Source organism: Thalassophryne amazonica, chromosome 5 (genome assembly GCF_902500255.1).
Source record: "Thalassophryne amazonica chromosome 5, fThaAma1.1, whole genome shotgun sequence".
Classification (NCBI taxonomy): Eukaryota; Metazoa; Chordata; class Actinopteri; order Batrachoidiformes; family Batrachoididae; genus Thalassophryne; species Thalassophryne amazonica.
Window position 1 is genome coordinate 51224229 of NC_047107.1, and position 17188 is coordinate 51241416.

Genomic DNA, 17188 nt, shown 5'->3' on the forward strand with positions numbered 1-17188 from the left:
GACATTTGCTTTCAGTTTGAATTTAAGAAAGATAACTTTAGATTTATTTAGTTAATGGCATAAACAAATTAAAATGTGTGAAATGCCAAGTGTTTCAATACTTTTGAGAACAGTTGATCCGTCCCGGATCAACACAGCGTTTAGTTTGGAAATGATCTGGTCGTTTCAGCCTGTCGATCGCCGCTCGGAGCGCGGCGCGCCCTCCGCCATTGTGCGCCGTCTTTAAACCGGTTGTAACACTCCTTAATCTGTGTGATCCCCATAGAATCGTCCCTGAAAGCCGTCTGAATCCACCTGGCTGTTTCTCACAGTTTCTGGAAAAATTTGATGCAGCAAAGCTCCAAATCGTTCAGACATTTTCCTCACAATAAAAATCCGACGAGGAGGGTGGACCACTGCTCACTCAAAGCGTGCTCACAGGCGAATGACGCAACCAACAGGCGTGAAAAAAACTCACGCATGCGCACGAAGGTTCAAGCTTGGCTGATGCAATCACACGATTCAAATCCATATAGTTTTTGCAAAAAATAAAAAGGTCGGATAGTTTTCTAACAGACCTCGTATTATGTCCAGCTTTGTAACGCAACACATCCATTGCAACATTTTCATTTCTGCTTAACTCCTTCTCCTGCAGTTCCTTCACTGCCCACGTCAGCCCCATAAATCAGTCCTGGTGACTTATAAACATGGCTTTTTACTTTCGCCTCAAAATTTCCAGTCACACTATACTTCTGATACCCTCCTCCAGCTGTTCCATCCAGTCCACACTCGAGTTATTTCTGCACCCAATTCTCCATACCTATGTCTCCATGTATCAGCAGATTCTCTCCTTTCAATCACATTTTAACAGAAACAGCTCAATTTGATTGAGCATCAATTTGTGATGCTAACCCTGTCCTTATCCAGAACCTTAAACAAAACCAAAACAGACAAATGTTCCCTGGTGATGTGCAGAGGTGAAGCAGATAGTTCCATGCGCTCTCAGAGAAATGATGTGGCTGTCAAAAAAACAATTTCGTTTAAAGATTACATAAGACAGAACTTTATTGATCCCTTGGAAAGACTCCCTCAGGGAAACTAAGGATTTCAAAATTAGTAAAGTTTGACTATATTTATTTTGGAAGCATTTTGGCTGTAGACTAGTGTTTTTACTGATGGCTTTCTAAGCACTGATTCTGGTGTGATAAGAATTATGGAAGACTTTTAACATGAACGGTGAGAGTGTGTTACATTAAATAGATGTGTACAGTGCACACGCAGAGGTAGAGTCCTCCAACAAAATGCCTGACTTTTTTTGCACTAGTCAAAATGTGCGGTGAACATGTCAGATTCTGACACCTGACACCGTCTTCTGAAACCTCTGACTGCTCTGATGTGCACTGCAGCGGGAGCTTTGAACATCACTCTGCTATCAGCTGAGCTGACCACACATAAAATGAAAAAATAATAATAATTAGATTTTTAGCAAGCTGTACAAGTATGTGAGATTATAGCAGAATCAGCGTGCTCTGGGTGCCAATCATTTCAAAATATGTCACATCCAAAATACACAAATTAATGGATATTTGGCAGTAATTCTAGTTGGCTTTATTACCAAAATATTTTTGGCCTGGCCGGTGTTCTCTTTAACCTGGCAAGAAAAAACACAGATATATCGGTTGGGCTCTAAAGAAAAAGCCTTTACCATGTTGCAATTTCCCACAAAATTTGCAATATGGCTTTTTCATCCACTCATACAGCCATATCAATAACTATTTATAATTATGACAAATTCATGAAAAATTCTTAATCTTTCTCGAAATCATAACTGCTTATACTTTGTCTCAAACACACCAACAAATACACAAGGACAAAAGAAATAAAGGAGGACATCTGATATAACATCTGATATCAAGTGACTCAGCCTCATTAATAATGTAAATCTGGTGTCACCCAAGTCCTGCGGCTGTATAATGTTGGCTAAATGTGGCCTCTGTGAAGCTGCAGTAACAACCAGTGCAGTTGGTGTACTTCAAATTCTGCAGAGGAACCTGCTTCAACTGTGACAGCAGGTGCACACTCAGCTGTGTCACCAAACACTGTTTACTCGAGCCTCATTTTCCACATGCTTCTTTCATATGAATTAAGGAATCACGGCAGCAGTACATGAGCGTCTGTCATCAGCAAGCAGCATTTAAAGGACACGTTTCTGGGGGTTAGTCAGCAGGACAGCGCAGGAAGCTCAGGGGGATCAGGAGTTGAGCTGCCAGTGCGGACTGGATGATGTTTACTTACAAAATCAGTATTTCTGCACTGCAGTAAAGCATCGCAAAGGTCAATGAAAATTAGACAGATGTGGGTTGTACATACTTTGGAGGGCAGTGGTGCTCTTGGGTGCACAGAGTGCAGATTTTCCACATTGATTTCCTCTAAAGACACATTGTTAAATCCACTGTGCGACCTGTTGATGCATAGATCAAAACTGGGCATATAATTAGACTACTGTCTCGATCTGAATTGGCCCGATAAAGCCATTTTGGTCAGTCAGTACGGGATAAATTAAACCTGATGCACTATTAAAAGTGCATGTTTCCTCTTGTTTGATAACCTCCAGCCAACTTTGGCTGGAGGTTATGTTTTCACCCCTGTTTGTTTGTAAACAGCCTATAATCCATGTTTTTTCATGTGTTGTTATTAAATTTTCACAAAGGATTCATATCCTTATAGGCAAGAACTGATTACATTTTCAAGGTCATAGGTAAGAGGTCAAAGTTAGGAAAAATCTTGAAATTTGGAAAAATCCCTATCCTTTAACATTGAACAAATTTTCAAAAAATCCTAACGCTGTCAAAAAAGATCACATTTCTTTACATATATTTATGTACGATGGTATCCTTTATCGACTGACAAAATTTGATCCGGTGTTCTGTCTAGATGAGGTGCGCCGTCGAGATGCCTCGCGTAACTGCACCTACGTGCACTGAAAAAATTACTTGACGAAGTTGGCTTATTTTGATGGGCAAGTAAATGTATAAATTGTTCATCCGAACGTAGCAATGTATAAAATCTACTCACTATAAAACGATAAGTATTTTTAACCTGGAATTAGCTTATTTCGACAGGCAAAATATACATATACATACATTTATGCTCCTAACGTAAAATACAGAAAATGTTTTACTTACTAGGCTATAAATACACTGAATACAATTAATAAAAAAAAACTTTGACAGAAAAAAACAAAACATAATGCGCATGCGCAGTTGCACGTCAAGCGAGTTACATCATCTCCACATGTGCAGTTGCGCGAGGCACCTCATCTCGACGGGTGACGTCTTCAAGTCCGGGGTAGAGCGATATGTGCACGCATGCGCAGTAACGCGACGCACCTCATCTCGACGGGACACCGGCTCTGATCCAGATTACAGATTTTGTGGTCATTTAAATTTAACACTGAAAACCCCATTTAATGTATATTTGACATTATATCTTAATCAAACGTGCCCCAATGACTCTCATATTTGAATATGAGGTGTAGACTGGCACTCACTATCACCTGTCAAAGTTTGATCCGGATCTGATCCGCATTGTGGATTTTGTGGACATTTGAATTTAATATTTAAAAAGCCCATCTGGTGTACATTTTGCATTATATCTCAATCAAAAGTGCCTCAGTCGCTCTCTTTTTTCTGTTATGGATTTACCTACACCACCAAAACTGGATGGAGCTTTCAATTTTATGCCTGTTTGTTTATCTTCCAGTTATCAGTTGGAGACCAGAAACAATTTGTCATTGCTTTTTGTCACTTGGTTTCCAATTGAAAGCTGGAAGATTTCCTAATTTTCCAAGAGTTTTCCTTACTTTGACCTTGAACACAAAATTGGTTCTTGCATATCAGGATATGAATCTTCAGTAAAAAATTTCATAAGGACTGTGACCTTGAAAATTTTTTCCAAGGTAAAAATTGGTGTAATTGGAAACTAGTGTTGACGAAGGTTTGCACTCTACAAGCGCGGCGCTCTAGTTTCAGTGCATGTTTTGAAAGTACATTAACACACTGCTTCCTTATAAATAAACTACACTCAAAAATATAAACGCAACACTTTTGGTTTTGCTCCCATTTTGTATGAGATGAACTCAAAGATCTAAAACTTTTTCCACATACACAATATCACCATTTCCCTCAAATATTGTTCACAAACCAGTCTAAATCTGTGATAGTGAGCACTTCTCCTTTGCTGAGATAATCCATCCCAGAAAATGTCCCAGTTCTTGCATGGCCAGCATACTCACCGGACATGTCACCCTTTGAGCATGTTTGGGATGCTCTGGACCGGCGTATACGACAGCGTGTACCAGTTCCTGCCAATATCCAGCAACTTCGCACAGTCATTGACGAGGAGTGGACCAACATTCCACAGGTCACAATTGACAACCTGATCAACTCTATGCGAAGGAGATGTGTTGCACTGCATGAGGCAAATGGTGGTCACACCAGATACTGACTGGTATCCCCCCCCCCAATAAAACAAAACTGCACCTTTCAGAGTGGCCTTTTATTGTGGGCAGTCTAAGGCACACCTGTGCACTAATCATGGTGTCTAATCAGCATCTTGATATGGCACACCTGTGAGGTGGGATGGATTATCTCAGCAAAGGAGAAGTGCTCACTATCACAGATTTAGACTGGTTTGTGAACAATATTTGAGGGAAATGGTGATATTGTGTATGTGGAAAAAGTTTTAGATCTTTGAGTTCATCTCATTCAAAATGGGAGCAAAACCAAAAGTGTTGCGTTTATATTTTTGTTGAGTGTAGAAGACTATTTCATTCACAGTGCACATCAGTCTCATTGTTTAACAGCGCAGAGAAGATGACAACAGCCACCTCACTCTTTTTTGTGCTGCACACACAGACTGTGCAAACACATAGCCAAAGGGATGAGGGGTGGAAACAGACCCCCTCCAACCCCCAACCCCGTTACAGTAAAGATTCACTTTTAAAGTAGAGCTGGGTATCGATTCAAATTTCAAGAATCGATTTGCTTCCGATTCAGAATCAATCATTTGGATTCGATTCGATCCGATTGTTGTGTGGGCCGCCAGAAGAGGAGGTACTGCTGGCCCACCACCAGAGGGCGCCCTGCCTGAAGTGCGGGCTTCAGGCACGAGAGGGCGCTGCCGCCACGGACACAGCCGGGGGTGACAGCTGTCACTCATTATCTCATGACAGCTGTCACCCATCTACGCTTCATCATACTACTCCATAAAACCCGGACGTCATCTCCACCTCATTGCCGAGATACCATCTACCTGTGAAGGTAATTTCTCTGCTGACTTAAAACTAAATAATAGTCTGAACTCTTTTGCAGCCGTTTTCCTGTGGTTTTCCAGCGACGGCTTCGCTTCACACCCAAACCAGATAAGTGGTTTAACAGGAGCTGCACGAGTGTGTGATTAGAGGTGGAGGTGACTTTCCACCTTCTGACTGTTTTTGTTACTGGGTGTGCACACACCCACATCTCACTGTTTGTGCTCCTCACCAGCAGTACCAGATCCGACAGTCGGGGACGGTAATCACCTGGGAATTCGGGACTTGGCGGCTCCAGTATTCACCAGGTTTGGTGGCGGCGGAAATCGTGTGGTTCCGGCTCTTCTCAGGACAGACGTCTTCTATCCTCGAGCCTGCCCACATGTCACCTTTGTGTATTGACTGCTATCATATTCTGAGATTGTCTGTATAGTCGTTGTGCACATTCACAACATTAAATTGTTACCTTTTGGCTCATCTATTGACCGTTCATTTGCGCCCCCTGTTGTGGGTCCGTGTCACTACACTTTCCTCAACACCGATATCAATTTGAGTTTGTGTTATTAAAACCATTTTTGAGCACTTACATGATTGTCTAGTTATGCAACATATTAATACTACTTCATAAAATCTGGCCTTCAAAATGCAGGGGAATAGTGTTTCAGAGAGATGTAAATTTAAAAATTTTCTGGGGGATAACGACCCAGTCTCCCCTACAAAAGTTGCACCTGCAGCACTTGCTGCACGGCACGCTGCAGCAGGAGAACGCGATATTAGAGAAGTTATCCTGCAGCGGGGGGAAGTTCTCCTAAGTTCTCCTGCAGCAGGAGAACGCAACTTCCACAGTCCAGAAGAGAGAACCATGCGCTGTTACACAGAAATGGCACGTTATGAGGAACGGGAAAAAAAAACAACTGTGTGAATTAAACAGCAGGTGATTTTCTTTTCTTCCCACAACAACAGTCACAGTAGTCATGATTAACATCTTTAAATGATATGCACTCTTGGAAACAGTGCAACAGCAGCTTAATTTTTTCAGAAATTCTGTTATAACGCTGGCAATATATTTTGTATTATTTTAGAAAAAAATTGATCTTTGGATGTATGGATCGATCTGTGGGAATTAAAATGAGAATTGATTTAAAATCAGTAAATTGATCTGTGCAACCCAGCACTTAAAGACTTTTTTGCACATAATAATAATAATAATAATAATAATAATTGACATTATGCGACTTTGAAAATCAATACATTTTTTTCAAAGTAGTAGAACGCTGGTCATAATGGATATTGTGGGTCTTAGACACACTATTTGTAATGGTGAAGAATAAAGTAATACAGCTTGAACCAACTGACTTTAAAGTTTGAACCCAAGTTTTGTTTTGACTAATTTATTGTTAACAACGGAAATTTAAAAATGAAGTTATTGTGATGGACATATTTGCTTTTATTTGTTCTTATTTAGCTGGTAACTGTACAGCACAGAAAATAAACCACTGCTAAAACAGTAATATATATGCATTTTGTCATCATTCATTATTTACGTCAAGGCATCAAGACTGTCTTGCACGTGCATTGTCAGAAAGCAGCTGTCACCTGGCAACATTCACAGTATCTAATTCCTCCTCTTACATTCAGGAAAAGTCTGTTTTGCCCCCCTGAGACTCCCTCACATGTCTATAGAGCTAAATCCAGGCCAAAAGTTTTGTAATCTGAAAATAAAAAAAGATTGAAAAAATAAATTTTGAAACTGAAAAGTCAATGTTTGTTCTTGAATTTTATAATCATTTAAAAAGTATTATTAGAATAAAAAGTAGCGTAAGATATATATTTTTCAGTTTAAATATATTTTTGATTCAGCTCTGTAATTATTTTGATCAAATAATTTATTTTCATTCACATTTCTTTTTTTCACCTTCAGATCTTTTTTCACTTTCAGATGTTATTTTTTCAGTTTCAAACTTTTGGCCCCGTTCTGGCGTGGGAGGGCGTGGCTTTGACTGAGAGGGGCGTGGAATTGTGAGTGACAGGAGAGCAATCAGTCGTCACATGATGTTGCTTTCAGGAAACGTGGGTACTTTGATAGATAATGACTCTGCTCCCGTCTCCATTGTTTATTTACTACGCGGCTGGCGCGTGAAAGAAAATAGAGAGAATGGAAGCTTATTACAAGGCTTTAAACCCTCAAGATAAAGCTGTTTATTGTGATCCAAGTGTAGCAGTTGGTTCAGTGGATCCGTATGTTGTACCGGATAGTGACTTTAATGACGATGTAACAAAGTGGCCGGCAGTTTCACAGCGTAAACTTAATGTGACCAGAACCAAGCAGACCGCCCGTAAATCCAAAGCCAAAGCCGGAAGAGCGCTCTGGCTACCGGCGGTGTGAAGAAGCCTCACCGTTACAGGCCCGGCACTGAGGCGCTGAGAGAGATCTGCCGCTACCAGAAATCCACGGAGCTGCTGATCCGCAAGCTCCCGACCAGGTCAGCCTCGCCGGCCTCCTGCAGAGCATCACAGCGGAGCTCTGAAAGCGGAGGTTGGTCTTGAATTCTTGAGCGATTTCTCTCACCAGGTGCTGGAAGGGCAGCTTGTGGATCAGCAGCTCAGTGGATTTCTGGTAGCAGCGGAGCGCCACAGTGCCGGGCCTGTAATGGTGAGGCTTCTTCACACCGCCGGTAGCCGAAGCACTCTTCTGGGTGGCTTTGAACTTGGATTTACGGGCGGTCTGCTTGGTTCCGGCCATATTAAAGCTTCCTTCAGATCTGCTGAGCCAGGTCTCTCTGTGTGTCACTTAGAAAGCTCGTAACACTCTGCTGCTTGATGTACAATAACTGCTGGCAGCCTGTAAAATGAGCGACCTGCCTCATTTTCCTTTTTTTTGCTTGCTCTTGCTTGCCTCTACTGGTGGTTGGCTCTCACTGCAGTATTGTATCACTTCCTGTTCCGGAGCACAGCTGTGTTTTTCTGTATCTGTTAGCTGTTTAATCTGCGCAGTTAGATTGATCTAGTTATCTAGATAACGATTTGTTTCCCCAGTGTAATCTTCACGTGCCTTAACTAAAGCACTCCTTCTGCTGAATCACCTCTAAATTATTTACACATTATTCACTTTGCGTGTTTTTAGGAATCCGCTAGCTTAGCACAGCTACTAGCTCTTAGCCGATTTAGCATGGCGGCTTCTCCTGTCTCTCCCGCACTTTTCTGCTCTGGGTGTGAAATGTTTAGTTATTCCTCGGCCTCCTTTAGCAGTAACGGTACTTGTAATAAGTGTAGCTTATTCATAGCTTTGGAGGCCAGGCTGGGCGAATTGGAGACTCAGCTCCGCACCGTGGAAAATTCTACAGCTAGCCAGGCCCCTGTAGTCGGTGCGGACCAACGTAGCTTAGCCGCCGTTAGTTCCCCTCTGGCAGATCCCGAGCAGCCGGGAAAGCAGGCCGACTGGGTGACTGTGAGGAGGAAGCGTAGCCCTAAACAGAAGCCCCGTGTACACCGCCAACCCGTTCACATTTCTAACCGTTTTTCCCCACTCGACGACACACCCGCCGAGGATCAAACTCTGGTTATTGGCGACTCCGTTTTGAGAAATGTGAAGTTACTGTCTTCCGGGGGCCAGAGCAGGCGACATTGAAGGAAATTTGAAACTGCTGGCTAAGGCTAAGCGTAAATTTGGTAAGATTGTAATTCACATCGGCAGTAATGACACCCGGTTACGCCAATCGGAGGTCACTAAAATTAACATTGAATCGGTGTGTAACTTTGCAAAAACAATGTCGGACTCTGTAGTTTTCTCTGGGCCCCTCCCCAATCGGACCGGGAGTGACATGTTTAGCCGCATGTTCTCCTTGAATTGCTGGCTGTCTGAGTGGTGTCCAAAAAATGAGGTGGGCTTCATAGATAATTGGCAAAGCTTCTGGGGAAAACCTGGTCTTGTTAGGAGAGACGGCATCCATCCCACTTTGGATGGAGCAGCTCTCATTTCTAGAAATCTGGCCAATTTTCTTAAATCCTCCAAACCGTGACTATCCAGGGTTGGGACCAGGAAGCAGAGTTGTAGTCTTACACACCTCTCTGCAGCTTCTCTCCCCCTGCCATCCCCTCATTACCCCATCCCCGTAGAGACGGTGTCTGCTCCCAGACCACCAATAACCAGCAAAAATCTATTTAAGCATAAAAATTCAAAAAGAAAAAATAATATGGCACCTTCAACTGCACCACAGACTAAAACAGTTAAATGTGGTCTATTAAACATTAGGTCTCTCTCTTCTAAGTCCCTGTTGGTAAATGATATAATAATTGATCAACATATTGATTTATTCTGCCTTACAGAAACCTGGTTAAAGCAGGATGAATATGTTAGTTTAAATGAGTCAACACCCCCGAGTCACACTAACTGTCAGAATGCTCGTAGCACGGGCCGAGGCGGAGGATTAGCAGCAATCTTCCATTCCAGCTTATTAATTAATCAAAAACCCAGACAGAGCTTTAATTCATTTGAAAGCTTGACTCTTAGTCTTGTCCATCCAAATTGGAAGTCCCAAAAACCAGTTTTATTTGTTATTATCTATCGTCCACCTGGTCGTTACTGAGTTTCTCTGTGAATTTTCAGACCTTTTGTCTGACTTAGTGCTTAGCTCAGATAAGATAATTATAGTGGGCGATTTTAACATCCACACAGATGCTGAGAATGACAGCCTCAACACTGCATTTAATCTATTATTAGACTCTATTGGCTTTGCTCAAAATGTAAATGAGTCCACCCACCACTTTAATCATATCTTAGATCTTGTTCTGACTTATGGTATGGAAATAGAAGACTTAACAGTATTCCCTGAAAACTCCCTTCTGTCTGATCATTTCTTAATAACATTTACATTTACTCTGATGGACTACCCAGCAGTGGGGAATAAGTTTCATTACACTAGAAGTCTTTCAGAAAGCGCTGTAACTAGGTTTAAGGATATGATTCTTTCTTTATGTTCTCTAATGCCATATACCAACACAGTGCAGAGTAGCTACCTAAACTCTGTAAGTGAGATAGAGTATCTCGTCAATAGTTTTACATCCTCATTGAAGACAACTTTGGATGCTGTAGCTCCTCTGAAAAAGAGAGCTTTAAATCAGAAGTGCCTGACTCCGTGGTATAACTCACAAACTCGTAGCTTAAAGCAGATAACCCGTAAGTTGGAGAGGAAATGGCGTCTCACTAATTTAGAAGATCTTCACTTAGCCTGGAAAAAGAGTCTGTTGCTCTATAAAAAAGCCCTCCGTAAAGCTAGGACATCTTTCTACTCATCACTAATTGAAGAAAATAAGAACAACCCCAGGTTTCTTTTCAGCACTGTAGCCAGGCTGACAAAGAGTCAGAGCTCTATTGAGCTGAGTATTCCATTAACTTTAACTAGTAATGACTTCATGACTTTCTTTGCTAACAAAATTTTAACTATTAGAGAAAAAATTACTCATAACCATCCCAAAGACGTATCGCTATCTTTGGCTGCTTTCAGTGATGCCGGTATTTGGTTAGACTCTTTCTCTCCGATTGTTCTGTCTGAGTTATTTTCATTAGTTACTTCATCCAAACCATCAACATGTCTATTAGACCCCATTCCTACCAGGCTGCTCAAGGAAGCCCTACCATTATTTAATGCTTCGATCTTAAATATGATCAATCTATCTTTGTTAGTTGGCTATGTACCACAGGCTTTTAAGGTGGCAGTAATTAAACCATTACTTAAAAAGCCATCACTTGACCCAGCTATCTTAGCTAATTATAGGCCAATCTCCAACCTTCCTTTTCTCTCAAAAATTTTTGAAAGGGTAGTTGTAAAACAGCTAACTGATCATCTGCAGAGGAATGGTCTATTTGAAGAGTTTCAGTCAGGTTTTAGAATTCATCATAGTACAGAAACAGCATTAGTGAAGGTTACAAATGATCTTCTTATGGCCTCGGACAGTGGACTCATCTCTGTGCTTGTTCTGTTAGACCTCAGTGCTGCTTTTGATACTGTTGACCATAAAATTTTATTACAGAGATTAGAGCATGCCATAGGTATTAAAGGCACTGCGCTGCGGTGGTTTGAATCATATTTGTCTAATAGATTACAATTTGTTCATGTAAATGGGGAATCTTCTTCACAGACTAAAGTTAATTATGGAGTTCCACAAGGTTCTGTGCTAGGACCAATTTTATTCACTTTATACATGCTTCCCTTAGGCAGTATTATTAGACGGTATTGCTTAAATTTTCATTGTTACGCAGATGATACCCAGCTTTATCTATCCATGAAGCCAGAGGACACACACCAATTAGCTAAACTGCAGGATTGTCTTACAGACATAAAGACATGGGTGACCTCTAATTTCCTGCTTTTAAACTCAGATAAAACTGAAGTTATTGTACTTGGCCCCACAAATCTTAGAAACATGGTGTCTAACCAGATCCTTACTCTGGATGGCATTACCCTGACCTCTAGTAATACTGTGAGAAATCTTGGAGTCATTTTTGATCAGGATATGTCATTCAAAGCGCATATTAAACAAATATGTAGGACTGCTTTTTTGCATTTACGCAATATCTCTAAAATTAGAAAGGTCTTGTCTCAGAGTGATGCTGAAAAACTAATTCATGCATTTATTTCCTCTAGGCTGGACTACTGTAATTCATTATTATCAGGTTGTCCTAAAAGTTCCCTAAAAAGCCTTCAGTTAATTCAAAATGCTGCAGCTAGAGTACTAACGGGGACTAGAAGGAGAGAGCATATCTCACCCATATTGGCCTCTCTTCATTGGCTTCCTGTTAATTCTAGAATAGAATTTAAAATTCTTCTTCTTACTTATAAGGTTTTGAATAATCAGGTCCCATCTTATCTTAGGGACCTTGTAGTACCATATCACCCCAATAGAGCGCTTCGCTCTCAGACTGCAGGCTTACTTGTAGTTCCTAGGGTTTGTAAGAGTAGAATGGGAGGCAGAGCCTTCAGCTTTCAGGCTCCTCTCCTGTGGAACCAGCTCCCAATTCAGATCAGGGAGACAGACACCCCCTCTACTTTTAAGATTAGGCTTAAAAGTTTCCTTTTTGCTAAAGCTTATAGTTAGGGCTGGATCAGGTGACCCTGAACCATCCCTTAGTTATGCTGCTATAGACGTAGACTGCTGGGGGGTTCCCATGATGCACTGTTTCTTTCTCTTTTTGCTCTGTATGCACCACTCTGCATTTAATCATTAGTGATCGATCTCTGCTCCCCTCCACAGCATGTCTTTTTCCTGGTTCTCTCCCTCAGCCCCAACCAGTCCCAGCAGAAGACTGCCCCTCCCTGAGCCTGTTCTGCTGGAGGTTTCTTCCTGTTAAAAGGGAGTTTTTCCTTCCCACTGTAGCCAAGTGCTTGCTCACAGGGGGTCGTTTTGACCGTTGGGGTTTTACATAATTATTGTATGGCCTTGCCTTACAATATAAAGCGCCTTGGGGCAACTGTTTGTTGTGATTTGGCGCTATATAAAAAAAGAAAATTGAAATTGAATTGAATTTTCCTGCAGCAATGCAGTGATGTGGCGATGCTGCACTGCATTCACGGTCCTGTGTGGATTTGGGATACATCGTTTTTTTAGGTATAGGTGTTAAACTTTACAATCTTGCATATTTTCCAGTTTTTAAACTTTAGCATCACTTTATTTACAGGTATCAAGACAATACAGTGGAGAGAAAGTGTTAAGTCATTATCTATCAAAGTACCCAGGTTTCTTGAAAGCAATATCATGTGAGGACTGATTGCTCTGCTGTCACTCACAATTCCACGCCCCTCTCAATCGAAGCCACGCCCTCCCATGCCAAAACGGGGCCAAAAGTTTGAAACTCAAAAAATAAGATCTGAAAGTAAAAAAAAAAATATCTGAAGGTGAAGAAAAGAAATATGGATGAAAATAAATTATTTTTCAAAATAATTACAGAGCTAAATCAAAAATTTATTTAAACTGAAAAATATATATCTTACACTTATTTTTATTTTGATAATACTTTTTAAATGATTATAAAATTCAAGAACAAACATTGAATTTTCAGTTTCAAAATTTATTTTTTCAATCTTGTTTTATTTTCAGATTACAAAACTTTTGGCCTGGATTTAGCTCCATACGTGTCCACATAACTCCAAGAAGGCAGACTCCACTCAGTACGTCAGATTAACTTTTTTGTTTCTGTGAGCCAAGCAGCAGCACACACTGGCTGTGCCCAGAACAATTCTGCCTGTGCACAGAGCGCCTCAGCTGTTTCCCATCGTAATAAAGTCTCACAGTCATCCTTCATTTGTGCAGACTGAGGCTGATGCACTTTAAAGTACATATTCATTAGTACTCACTTTCATCTCTGGGGAAACCCCGGCGCAAACAAGTAAATGTGTTAACTTTATAGCAGGGAACATAGAATTGAACATGGCATCACAACCATGATGTCAGTAAGCCATGGGTGATGGAATCATCCAAATGTCCAACCCTACTACTATTTTGTAGACCTGGGTTAGATTTTCAGTCACACAACCTGTTTATCTGCATTGTCTCAGTCCACCCAGCTGCAAATGGGCACCGGCCTTAGCTGCCAAAGTTAGCTGGGTCGGCCTACCATCACATACGTGGGGAACTGGACACTCAAATCCACTTTACGCTGTAGAATCCGGACATAAACATCAGCACCAATGGGCCCCAGGGCCAATATAGGAATATGTCTTCTTATGGTCAGATTTTTGCTGCTTTCTTTGACACAGTGCAGAGACATTGATGCCATCTTGTCCATGCAAAGCGCTGTAACTAGGTTTAAGGATATGTTTCCTTCTTTATGTTCTCTAATGCCATATACCAACACAGTGCAGAGTAGCTACCTAAACTCTGTAAGTGAGATAGAGTATCTCGTCAATAGTTTTACATCCTCATTGAAGACAACTTTGGATGCTGTAGCTCCTCTGAAAAAGAGAGCTTTAAATCAGAAGTGCCTGACTCCGTGGTATAACTCACAAACTCGCAGCTTAAAGCAGATAACCCGTAAGTTGGAGAGGAAATGGCGTCTCACTAATTTAGAAGATCTTCACTTAGCCTGGAAAAAGAGTCTGTTGCTCTATAAAAAAGCCCTCCGTAAAGCTAGGACATCTTACTACTCATCACTAATTGAAGAAAATAAGAACAACCCCAGGTTTCTTTTCAGCACTGTAGCCAGGCTGACAAAGAGTCAGAGCTCTATTGAGCCGAGTATTCCTTTAACTTTAACTAGTAATGACTTCATGACTTTCTTTGCTAATAAAATTTTAACTATTAGAGAAAAAATTACTCATAACCATCCCAAAGATGTATTGTTATCTTTGGCTGCTTTCAGTGATGCCGGTATTTGGTTAGACTCTTTCTCTCAGATTGTTCTGTCTGAGTCATTTTCATTAGTTACTTCATCCAAACCATCAACATGTCTATTGGACCCCATTCCTACCAGGCTGCTCAAGGAAGCCCTACCATTATTTAATGCTTCGATCTTAAATATGATCAATCTATCTTTATTAGTTGGCTATGTACCACAGGCTTTTAAGGTGGCAGTAATTAAACCATTACTTAAAAAGCCATCACTTGACCCAGCTATCTTAGCTAATTATAGGCCAATCTCCAACCTTACTTTTCTCTCAAAAATTCTTGAAAGGGTAGTTGTAAAACAGCTAACTGATCATCTGCAGAGGAATGGTCTATTTGAAGAGTTTCAGTCAGGTTGTAGAATTCATCATAGTACAGAAACAGCATTAGTGAAGGTTACAAATGATCTTCTTATGGCCTCAGACAGTGGACTCATCTCTGTGCTTGTTCTGTTAAACCTCAGTGCTGCTTTTGATACTGTTGACCATAAAATTTTATTACAGAGATTAGAGCATGCCATAGGTATTAAAGGCACTGCGCTGCGGTGGTTTGAATCATATTTATCTAATAGATTACAATTTGTTCATGTAAATGGGGAATCTTCTTCACAGACTAAGGTTAATTATGGAGTTCCACAAGGTTCTGTGCTAGGACCAATTCTAGTAATACTGTGAGAAATCTTGGAGTCATTTTTGATCAGGATATGTCATTCAAAGCGCATATTAAACAAATATGTAAGACTGCTTTTTTGCATTTACGCAATATCTCTAAAATTAGAAAGGTCTTGTTTCTAATTTTAGAGAGTGAGTGATGCTGAAAAACTAATTCATGCATTTATTTCCTCTAGGCTGGACTATTGTAATTCATTATTATCAGGTTGTCCTAAAAGTTCCCTGAAAAGCCTTCAGTTAATTCAAAATGCTGCAGCTAGAGTACTAACGGGGACTAGAAGGAGAGAGCATATCTCACCCATATTGGCCTCTCTTCATTGGCTTCCTGTTAATTCTAGAATAGAATTTAAAATTCTTCTTCTTACTTATAAGGTTTTGAATAATCAGGTCCCTTCTTATCTTAGGGACCTCATAGTACCATATCACCCCAACAGAGCGCTTCGCTCTCAGACTGCAGGCTTACTTGTAGTTCCTAGGGTTTGTAAGAGTAGAATGGGAGGCAGAGCCTTCAGCTTTCAGGCTCCTCTCCTGTGGAACCAGCTCCCAATTCGGATCAGGGAGACAGACACCCTCTCTACTTTTAAGATTAGGCTTAAAACTTTCCTTTTTGCTAAAGCTTATAGTTAGGGCTGGATCAGGTGACCCTGAACCATCCCTTAGTTATGCTGCTATAGACTTAGACTGCTGGGGGGTTCCCATAATGCACTGAGTGTTTCTTTCTCTTTTTGCTCTGTATGCACCACTCTGCATTTAATCATTAGTGATTGATCTCTGCTCCCCTCCACAGCATGTCTTTTTCCTCGTTCTCTCCCTCAGCCCCAACCAGTCCCAGCAGAAGACTGCCCCTCGCTGAGCCTGGTTCTGCTGGAGGTTTCTTCCTGTAAAAGGGAGTTTTTCCTTCCCACTGTCGCCAATTGCTTGCTCACAGGGGGTCGTTTTGACCTTTGGGGTTTTTACGTAATTATTGTATGGCCTTGCCTTACAATATGGGGCAACTGTTTGTTGTGATTTGGCGCTATATAAATAAAATTGAATTGAATGCAGACACTCTCTTTTTCACCAATGGCATATAACAGATCTTTTTTGTTTGTCATCATGCTATAAATGTCAAGTACATATGTAGCAGTTGAGGCTTCCTGAAAAAAAAAGTAACATTCCTCATTTAGTTATATAAGGACGTTATGTTTTGCCTCTTTGTCCAGACATTAGGCTTCATAAAAAAAATAAAAAAAAAACAGTTTATCATCCCCGCCTGCATGCCGAAATCGGCCTGCAGCAATGCCAGTGAAGTTTGTTTTGGAGACATTATTTATGCAAGATGACTTGTGGGTATGCGTGTGTCCGTGTCCCTATGAGGCATAATGCACAGCAAGTATGATGTGATGAAGTTGATCCATTTTTATAAAATGAATCGATGTGGTTCATTGATTTACAGGGCATGTCACACTTTTTAACGTCCCAGTTAGCAAGACAACATAAAAGTACCTATGACTGTAAGTCTTGCTGCACACGTGTGCTAATAATTAGTGGTTGCTGATGTATTTTATTCCCCTCACTCTGAGCGTTAGCAGATGCATTTCTGGAAAACATCTCACTCTGCAATTCTTTGCATTTTTTGGCGTGTGACGTTTGAGCAAAGAATCATAATTTTTAGAACTTTTTTGTCCCAGTGAGATATCAGTAACTGAGAAAAGGAGAGAATGTGTCAGAGTACAAAAACAAAGGAAGGAAATAAATCAACTATCTAATCATGGCAGACACAGATTAGGAGGGATGAAGGTTACATTAACTGGAGAACAAAAAGAAGGAAATGAGTGAATCAGGTTGGTTATTAATTGAAATTTGTGAC

At 40.8% G+C, this 17188-nt stretch overlaps 1 protein-coding gene across 1 annotated transcript in view; it reads right to left on the bottom strand.

Moving 5' to 3' along the window:
* LOC117510473 (junction-mediating and -regulatory protein-like) overlaps positions 1 to 17188 on the bottom strand; it is a 133026-nt gene that overhangs the window by 113946 nt on the left and 1892 nt on the right. The gene's annotated exons all lie outside the window — the stretch shown is intronic.